Genomic DNA, 11347 nt, shown 5'->3' with positions numbered 1-11347 from the left:
ATGAAGCTTTGCGCAAGGAATTTTCCAATTCTATACAAGAAGAGTTTGAGATGTCTATGATGGGAGAATTGACTTTCTTCCTTGAACTTCAAGTCATGCAAATGAAGCATGGAACCTTCCTATGTCAAACAAAGTACTGTATAGAATTGATTAAGAAATTCAGTATGGAAAAGTGCAAAGAAGCATCGACACCAATGACAACATCCACTTATCTTGACTTAGACGAAAAAGGTAAATTGATAGACGAGTCAAAGTATAGAGGTATGATTGGTTCACTCCTTTATTTGATTGCAAGTTGACTCGGTATTATGCTTAGTGTTTGCTTGTGTGCAAGATATAAAGAAAATTCCAAGGAATCCCACTTAATTGTTGTCAAAATGAATATTAAGTACCAAGGGCACAACCAATGTTGGTTTGTGGTATCCAAAGGTACCTCCTTGAATTTAATTGGCTTTTCAGATTCTAACTTTGCAGGATGTAAGGTAGATAGGAAAAGCACAAGTGGGACATGTCACCTCTTGGGAAGCTCTCTTGTATCTTGGAATTGCAAGAAACAAGTCAGTGTAGCATTATTCACTACAAAAGCATAATATATTGCAGCTAGAAGTTGTTGTGCTCAAAGTCTCTGAATGAAGCAGCAACTTGAAGACTTTAGGATAACTCTTGATCACATTCCTCTAAAATGTGACAACATAAGTGCTACTAATCTATCTAAGAATCCAGTCATGCATTCTAGAACTCAACATATAGAGATCAAACATCGTTTTCTAAGATATCATGTACAAAAGGTGATTGTTGCATTGAATATGTTGATAATGAACATCAATTAGCTAACATCTTTACAAAACCTCTTGCTAAAGATAGGTTCTTCTTTATTAGAAATGAGCTAGGTATTCTAGATGGATCTAGCATTGAATGATGTTGTGTTATAGCATGTGCATCTTGATATATGATGTCTATGTCTGTCAATTTCTACCTTGAATGTCTATGTATGTTGATATGTTAAGATGTGTTTGAAAATCTTTTTCTGAAAATACATGTTTTACTCTGTTTTTCGTGATTTTCACTATTTTAATCATTTACGTGCTCGTTTTAATTGATTACACAATGTTGTTTTGTGTTTATCAGTTTTAAAGTTTCTATTTTAATTTATTACTTGATGTTTTAATCGATTACAATGTATGCTTTTGTGGTTTTATGTTACAAAGTTTTATGTGGTAATCGATTACAACTTCGTATTAATCAATTACATGCTTTAGTTTATGGTTTCTTTTGGCTTTGCGTTCTATTTTAAACAATTTCTCTATGTTTTAATCGATAATAAAGGCCTCAGGGGGAGTTTTCTGTCAAATCTAATCGATTACACTGTGTTTTAATCAATTACTTATATTAGATTTTGGTTTTTGGGTGAAATAAGAGCCAATTTAATCGATTAGTATGTAATTTTAATCAATTACTTGTGTGTTTTTTGTGTGTTGTAATCCATTACACCTCTTTGTCTTCACCTCATCTACCACTATTATCAATGCATTTACTCCTGCCACCCACCCCAGTTAATCAAAACGTGTCAGCCTCTCTTTAAAAGCAAACCTAAACCTATCCACAAATCACACCAACACTTTTTCTCAAGTTTCTACTACCACCATTTCTCTGAACCCAAACTGCTTCTTCTCTTCAACCTTTTGTCTTCTCTTTGAAAATGGCAAGTAACCCATCAAGAGCTCAGGAGAAGGCAAGGTCCTTCAAAAGGAAGTAAGGTGAATGCTCCTAAGCTGCCATCAATCGCTTGGATACATGGTTCACAAATGAAGGAAAGAAGAGCGACTATAAGCTGATTTATGTTGTCAAAAACGTGAAGGTCCCTAAGTATTTGGACTTGGAATGGTTTTCTCAGCAATGGTTCAACTTTCCCAATTTGCTGGAAGCTCAAGGGCTAAAAAGTTGGTGTAGATGAAAGGAACATTTTATCTAGAACTAGTCAAAGTGTTCTACACTTGTGCACGTGTTGACCTTGAAGGTAACCTCTTCTATACTATTTATGAAGTAGATGTGGTCATAGATGCTACTGTGTAGAAGGAAGTTATTGGTCTGGACATGGGTGGAGTCTACAAGTTTGATGAAACTGCAGGTGGCTACAACAAGATGCAAACCTATAAGGGAATGCTTCTTGATCCTGCAAGGATATTGAGAAATCACCAAGGAGTTGGTGGATTGACTGTTGAGTAAAGAATGATGGTATACCTCATCACCTACATTCTCACACCAAGGTCAAGCAATCATGCTCAATTTACCGATGATATGGTTTGATATCAAGCATCAAGATGAATTGGGTACTACTGATTAAGACTCATGTTGAAATGTCGTCGCCTTGTGGATTATGAGTTTCCATATGTTGTGCTTGCCTCTAGATTCATTGACTGCTTTAAGGTTGATGTCTCTAATGAGATTACCAAAGCCTCCAATGAGATGACTGAAAGGTATCTCAAGAATCTTGGTATCAAGTATGTTGATCATGAATGGATAATGGTTGGAGAGCCTGCTACTAGAAACCCTGAAAAGATGGAAGAAGATGTTGAAGCTGAAGCTCAACATGAGTTTGTACCTTAATGGAGTCCTTTTGAGTCTCTCATGATTCAGAAGATGAATGTTATAAGTTATGATAAGAGTGATCAAGGGTTATGACTCACTAGTATTGATTTTCCTCAATCCTAGTCCTAATGAAATCCCTTCCCCAACTAATTATCGATTATTAAAATCAACTAAAGCCTATGATCAAGGCCAGAAGATGCTTTTTGCTTTAAATCAATACCCCAATGATCATGGAACTATCAATTTAAGTCAAATGATAAAATCAATTTTGGGGATGATTAATTAAAGATTAATTAATCTTTGGGAGATTACACAAAGTAGTTTGATCATGCAATTTGGTGCAAAACATTCTCTACCTAGATCTACCAATTACATGCAGATGATCTATGCAATCAATTGAGTATTAGAATGGTTGATTCCAAATAAACATTAAAATAAGGAATATAATTAATTAACATAAAAAATGAGGAATTCCATTAAGAACAAGGAGATGAGTACAAATGGTCAGTTACATCATAATCATAACCCCAGACTAAAGGGACTAGCCACTCATGATTAGAGCAAAACTAGAAATTCTATAAAGAGTAAACATAGACATACCAATAGGTAGGAACAATGATCACGATCAGTCCTAACAATATTGGGCACGCTCTTCAACTCTCAAAAGCCCTCAGGTTATCCCAAATGCGTAAAAAGATAAGAATAAAAATGAAGAATAAACTCATCCTCAAAGAGAGAGACCTCATTCCGTATTTATAATATTTTGTGGAGGTTCTCCTTCTATCTTTCCTTAATTAAAGAATATTATCAATTAGGATTTAAATGTAGCAGGTGATCCTTGTAATCTTTAAGTGAAAGGTGATGCAGGTAGATCACGGGCGTACAAAATTATCGCAACAGTACTAAATTATCATGGTCATACAAAATTATCATGATCGTGATCTTCTCATTAGCTCCAAAAATTCATGATATTTAGCTCTTTTTCACATGAAACCTCTTAAGTACCTATCTTTCACCAACTTACACTAAACCATGAGTTTTGCCAAATAAAATATATCAAAATGCATGAATATGACATGAAAACTCACATCAAAATACAGTCAAATCCAGATTTATCACTTGACCACTATGGTCAACAACTAGTCCATTTATTTTAACTGGCCCATTGTTAGGTATTGGTCCATTTTTTTAATTGGCCTATTGTTTGGTACTGGCCCACTATTGTCAACATGTTCATTAATCACAACACCAGGTCCTACATAATCCAAACCTATGAAAGTGTCAAATGTTAGAATTATTAGCTTTTCTATACGTAATTACCAGGCTAATAGTTGCAATATTTTACTTGGCTTAGCCATTTGTTGTACTTCCACATTGTCTTCATCTAGAACATAATCTATATATTGAATTACATCTCTTTCATAGATTGGAAGCAACACATACAAATGAATTCCCCAAGCTACCTTGCTATATGCATCATTTCCATTGCACCTTTGTCATCTAATAAAGCCTTCAGTCCAGTCTTTAGCTTTTCAGCGGTTGTCAAATACCACATCTCATGAACTTCATATTTCAAATTATTCACTTTGTCAATTAGCTCAAAATAGCAATTCTAGATTGATTGATTTATTGTATGCATTGTATATAGAGAGACACTTTTATTTCACTCACAGTAGACTTTGATTGAATCTCTTGTAGATTGATTGTAATTTTATGCATTGAAATTATCAATGTCATGTTTGCATGTTTAGCCAAGAGCCAAAAAGCCTACCCTACATTCTTTATCCCTTGCACCTTACTTTGAGCTTAATTGATGTATTCTTTTCTGATTTCCTAACCTTGAAATTTATATATTTATATATTCGCTACTACCCTTAACTTAAAGGGTAGGAGAGCATAGGTCTAGGAATTGGGAAAAGTTTTAAGTTTGGAGTGGCAATGCATCACTCAAAACGAGCAAAATAAAAGGTACCAACAAGTTATCACGTAAACAAAGGTTGAAAGTATTATCCTCATTCTCTCTTGTAAAGTATTGAAAAAGGAAAAATTTGAAAAACAGAAAAATAAAGAAAAACAAGAGAGAAGCAAAGTAAAGAAAAAATAAAAATTTAAGAACAAAGTAAAGTATGTATGAAATTGGAAATCTGGGGTACCAAGGATTGGTAGGAAGTCAATGAAAATCTAATGAATAAACTAAATGCCTTCCTTCCTTTGAGTTACTTTTGAATATCTAGAAAAACCAATTTTCCTTGTTAGTCAAGTCACATTACAAGCTAAGAAAGTCCTTAGTGATCTTTGCATGCATTTGATGTATTGGTTAACTTGAGATGAAAGTTAAAGTTAAACTATGGTGTCTTAAGTTGTGAATTGAGTGAAAAACTTACCCAAACTAAGTCAAAAGCTTAAGAGTGAAACACTTATTGTGTGGACAAGTTGCTATAACATTAAATTTGATTGTCACTCTTGTTGCATATTTTTAACCTTGCATTTGATTTGGTTGAGCTAAAAAGTTGAATGTGGGCACCATACTTAGTTGATTGAAGCACATGAACAAAAAAAACTGAATAAAGGGGAATGCAAGAAAAGTGTGTATCTAACTTGTCATTGTGTATCCTCAGCCTTTAGTTTTAATTTGTCTTTTGTTTTTTAGTCTTAGTTTAATTTTGTTTTTGAGTCCTTACTTTTTTTTAAGTCTTTTTTACTGTTTTAGCTAGTCTTGCTTGTGGACAAGCAAGATTCTAAGTTTGGAGTGTTGATAAACGTTAAATTTATCGAAATTTCATGTGCATTTTGTGATGTTTATTTGACATTTTAATTAACTTTAGGCTTTGTTTTGAACCAAATTAGCTTTAAATTCAATTTTTACTTTATATTACGTAAAATTTTATGTTTTAGTTATTTTTAATGAATTTTTGATAGTTTTCCAGCAAAAAAGGTTATTCTGGCCAGAGCTCCAGATGCCCAAAATTAGCAAAAAGTCCTGGAAGGAGAAAATTGCAAAAATTGAAGATAAAAGCTAGGAAAATAAAGAGCAAGATATTTCTTTAAGATAAATCAGCTGAAGAAAAAGATAATTACTTGAACTAATTACATATATTATTTGTTTCTAATTTCTTTTTATTATCTCCTTAATTAAACCCAGCTACAATTCTATAAATAGGAAGCTACACATTCATTGTAACAATGTAGAAGTCCTGAGCAGTACTTAGAATTAAGTTTTAGACTTCCACCTACTAGATGCCTCCATTATTCCATTAGACACTCTAGGTTTCATTTTATTATTTTTATGAGTGCAATTCCTTCCACTTAGGAGAGAAAAGGATGAACCTTGTTTCGCTTTAATTATATCAATTCAATCATTCATCTTGAGTTCTTTATTTGTTTCCGTACTTAATTCTTTTATTTGAATTGTCATCTTATAGATGAATTCAGGAATTGACTTGTGCTTTGTCGAGCCTTGTTGAAACCTGAATATGAATCAAGTACTTAATTGAGATTATCTCTAGGGATAGAATAATTTTGGGTAAGTCTCGCTAATTCTTGACCATCAATGTTGATTGCTTGTGTCAGTATGCCCAAAAGATTGGATATCTGGCAAGTAGCCTAGAATCTATGACCATGCACGAGCTGGGGTAGAATACATCAGTGAATTGGAGATGAGCAAGAAAGATGAGCAGAGAATTGTGAAGTTACAGTGGATCGAGCGAATTTCAAGTCCAAACCTAGACATTCATTCATCAAGATTGACATCACCATCCAAGTCTAGTATTTCTATCTTTACTTAATTATTTTACTGTCATTTAATTTTTACTGTAATTTATTTTATGTTATTTATTTCATAACAATCAAAAAACAAAAAAAAATACAAAAATTTAGTTCTTAGTTAAATAATTAAATGAAATCTCTCCTTTATTCCTTTGAAAGACGTCTTGGATAATAATTTAGTTACTACATCATGATTGGGTTATACTTGACCTATAAGTTGAATCTAACGTGAAATAAAACCTTAACACCAAGTAAATTATAATACTTTAAAAAAATTCAAACAATACATAAAACAATGATTATGCAGAAATTTTAACAAAACAATTTCAATATTTGTTTCAATTTTATCTTTAAAAATAACTTTGGTTGGAAGGTCACTTTTCAATGGTTGATAAAAATGCTTAAGAAGTTGAACATACTTCTTCAGCAACAAAAAATAAATTAATAGTTAGAACATGCAAGAAATATATCATAACATGATTAAAGTAGTAAGTTTAAAAAAATTGTTATACACAAAATACAAAAGACACATATAAGTAACATTTAGTGTAATTTTTTCCTTCAAAAGATGCCGATAGAGTTGTTATTGTATTCTTTATACTTTAAATCGATTGGATGAAAGAAGAAAAAAGCATAATCACATACTATTCAAAGACTTCTTTTTGTCTATTTATAGTGAGAAATGATGGTATACAAAAAGAAAATCATTAGCATTAATTATCTATTTATTAACATTTGAAAATTAAATGTATAATTGGGTATTAATTATAGGTGTCTCAATTTTTAATTACTTATGTTTTATATACTATCGAAACAATCATTATTATTATTATTACTTGTTGAAAAATATTTTAATTATCTAATTTAAAAAAGTAGATTAAGTTCAAAATAAGTATAATATATTCAATAAAAATAAAAATATGTATAATAGGCAATGTTTATATTACAATATCTATATATTTATATATGTGTAACATTTAAAGTTAAAATAAAAGGAAATAATAAAAATTAAATACATTTTTTTAAAACTATTTTTCTTTAAGAAAAAAAATAAAGTTATATTATTATTACAATATTTGTTGATGTTGTTATTATTATAATATATTTTTTAATATTTGAATAAAACGAAACTAAAAAACATAGTCTACTTAATTAAAACGTCTTATTTTTAAGTATCTATAATAGTATTTAACATTTGAATAAAATTAAATCAAATTATTATAACATCTAAATTATATCACAAAATTTGTGAAAAAAATATAAATTTATTTAAAACATTTTTATAAAATTACTTTTAAGAATTTTTATAACATCTCTCTTGCTCATTTTCAATTCACTATTGTATTCTACCTCAACTCCCCCATGGTCGTAGATTCTAAACTACTTTCTTGATGTCCAATCTCTTGGACATACCGACACAAGCGATCAACATTAATGGTCGAAAATTAACGAGACTTACCCAAGATTATTTTATCCCTAAAGTGCAAGTCAATTCCTGAATTCATCTATAAGATGACCATTCAAATAAAAGTATTAAGTACAAAAACAAATAAATAACTCATGATGAAGCCTTGAATTGATAGAATTAAAGCGAAACAAAATTCATCATTTCCTCTCCTAGGTGGAAGGAATTACACTCTTAAAAATATTATAATGAAACCTAGAGTGTCTAATAGAATAATAGAGGCGTCTAGTAGGTGAGAGTCTAAAATATAACTCTAGAAGCTGCTCGGGACTTCTACACATTACAATGAATGTCTAGCCTCCTATTTAAAGAATTGTAGATGAGTTTAATTAACAAGATAATTACAAGAAATTACAAACAAATGATATCTCTAATTAATTCAAGTAATTATCTTCTTCTTCAATTGATTTATCCTTGAAAAATATTTTACTCTTGATTTTCCTAGCTTTTATCTTCAATTTTTGCAATTTTTTCCTTCCAGAAATTTTGTTTGATTTTGGGCTTCTGGAACTCTTGCTAGAATGACCTATTTTTGTTAAAAGCTATCAAAAATTCATTAAAAATAACTAAAACATAATATAATTTTTCCTAAGATAGTAAAAACTGAATTTTAAAGCTAATTTGATTCAAAACAAGATCTGAAGTTAACTAAAATCTCAAATAAACATCACAAAATGCATATAAAAATCAGGTAAATTTATTGTTTATCACACTACATTGAATTTAATTATAAAAAAATAAAAAAATAGATAAATTTGGCAACTTGATCTTATCCTCCAATGATTTCACTATAACACACATGTTATAAATGACGACAAATCTAACAAATAAAATAAATACATATGATCTTACACATCTAGGAGAGATTTCACAATGCAAAATACATCGTTTTAGATTTCTGGTAGATTCTTTGTTATCATCATAATAAAGATAATCTTCCATTTGATTATTAAAATAAAAAAACAAATAAAATTCATGAATGTATCATATCACATGAAAAAACAAAAAATAAAATGAAAGTTAAAAAAAAACCCATCAATATAACTAAACCTTGACACGAAGAAATACTTGAATATGATCAAGGAATGAAGAGATTATCAACATGATGGGTAGGGGAATAGTTAACACGAATGTAATTAATATGGAGTGAATGCAATTAAAATGCAAGTTCAAGAGAGAAGATACAAAGTATCGCTGAGAGAATTATGATTCAACATGATGGGTAGGAGAATAGTTAACCTGAATGTAATTAATATGTGGATTGAATGTAATTAAAATGAGGTTAAGGACGAAAGATACAAAGAATGAGTGAGAGAATGAAGAGTCAACATGATGGGTCGTAGAATAGTTAACATGAATGAAATTCATATGGAGTGAATGCATATAATATGGAGATTTCAGTGGGAAAATAAAGATTGCATAAGGTAGGCGAAGAAGATTTTGAGCGGGACAGTAGAAGAAAGAACTTATATATATATATATATATATATATATATATATATATATATATATATATATAGAGAGAGAGAGAGAGAGAGAGAGAGAGAGAGAGAGAGAGATCCAAATTAATGTTTAATTATTAAATTTGTACAAGAAATAGAATATTCTTACTTTATATAAAAAAATATCAAAATTAATTTTAACTATCAAAATTATATATTAAATCTTATTCGTATGAGCAATTTAAAGACGAAAGATACAAAGAATGAGTGAGAGAATGAAGAGTCAACATGATGGGTCGTAGAATAGTTAACATGAATGGAATTCATATGGAGTGAAAGCATATAATATGGAGATTTCAGTGGGAAAATAAAGATTGCATAAGGTAGGCGAAGAAGATTTTGAGCGGGACAGTAGAAGAAAGAACTTATATATATATATATATATATATAGAGAGAGAGAGAGAGAGAGAGAGAGATCAAAATTAATTTTAACTATCAAAATTATATTTTAAATCTTATTCGTATGAGCAATTTAATTCTTCATTAAATACAATTTTAAATCCGTGCAACGCATGGGTTTATTTAATTATATATTTTTTATATTTGTATTTATTTTTTTAATATATTTTTTATAAATAAAATTGTCAATTGTTAATTTAAAATAAAGAAAATGATTAATTTAATTTTTAATTTAACATATGTTGCCTTAAAAAATATTAGCCTATTGAAACTTATTTATTTATTTATTTTCTAAGTAATAAGAATGGTGCAATACCTGTATGGAATGTATAAATTAAAATAGAGTGTAAACATAATAATTTATATGAATGTGTAATTATTTACATTTGAATGTTTATTTATTTATTTATTTTGGATATTATGTTAACTTATACTTGAATTTTTCTATTTATGATTAATAATTGTAAAATATTTTTATTTTAAAAATTCAATTTTAATTATTTTAATACTTTTAAAAAAAGTGAAGCAAATCCTCAAAGCATATCAAGAAAGGTTGGTCATGAATAAACAATATAAAATGAACTTTATTAATAAAAAAATTCTAAATAATTTTTTTAAAAAAATAGCATATCAAGAAATATAAGTTGAGAGGCAAAATTGTATTTTTGTGCTTCAATTTTTTTTATTCCTCAACAAAAGACTATTTGTTGAACTCCATACTCCCATGACATCTTTTGTCCAATTTGATTTAAATGTTTCACGTGGAAGTTAGCATTATACCTATAAATCATAATGTAAATAAACATTCACACAACATGGGACAATACAAAGATAACAAAATGAGAGAGAAAAGAAAAGAAAAAGTAACCACATGCTACTAAATCCCAATACTAAAATAGTCAAACATATCTATTATTGAAATGGTCAAAACAACAGATTAAATAATTCTAAAATAATAAGCATATAACAATGGAAAGTGAACATAAAGAGGTAAGAAAATTCCTTTGTTTGAGGGTAAAAAACTTTTGTGTATACTGAAATAAAAATCAAATGAAAAAGATTTCAAATGTTATTAAATTTGAGAACATAGTAAAGAATTAAAAAAACTATAAGCAATGAACATGGAAGGAAAGGAATGTACCACTATGAGATAAGAATATTTGAGAGTGAGACAAATAGAAAATCTTAGTGATGCAATATTGAAAATACTATCAACTCTTTATATGTGTGTGTTACTTTACTATAACCGAAAATTAAAGAAAAAATTGTTTTGTATTCCTTACTAGGTGTTGGCAATGAAAGAGAGTAGGCATGATAAGGAAAAAAGATAAAGTGCATTTGATTTGCTAAGAAGACATGATAGATAGAACAGAACTAGACAAGTAGCTGAGTTACATGATAACTTTTTGTATTATATGTTGTTTGGTGGTCGATATACAATACAAGTAATTTTGTGTTGTATCTTATTTGATGTGCTTATGCACGAGATAAAATAATGTAAATTTTACTATAATATCCTTTGTACTGTGCAATGTTTGGTTTGCACAAGAAAAGATACTTAACATGATTTTGAAACTTTTTAAATTATTTTATTATTTAACATAAAATTTATTATCATGCTTTACTA

This window comes from Glycine max, chromosome 20, assembly GCF_000004515.6.
Source record: "Glycine max cultivar Williams 82 chromosome 20, Glycine_max_v4.0, whole genome shotgun sequence".
NCBI classification, from domain to species: Eukaryota; Viridiplantae; Streptophyta; class Magnoliopsida; order Fabales; family Fabaceae; genus Glycine; species Glycine max.
The sequence above is the reverse complement of the archived record's forward strand: the minus strand, read 5'-3'. Positions refer to the sequence as shown.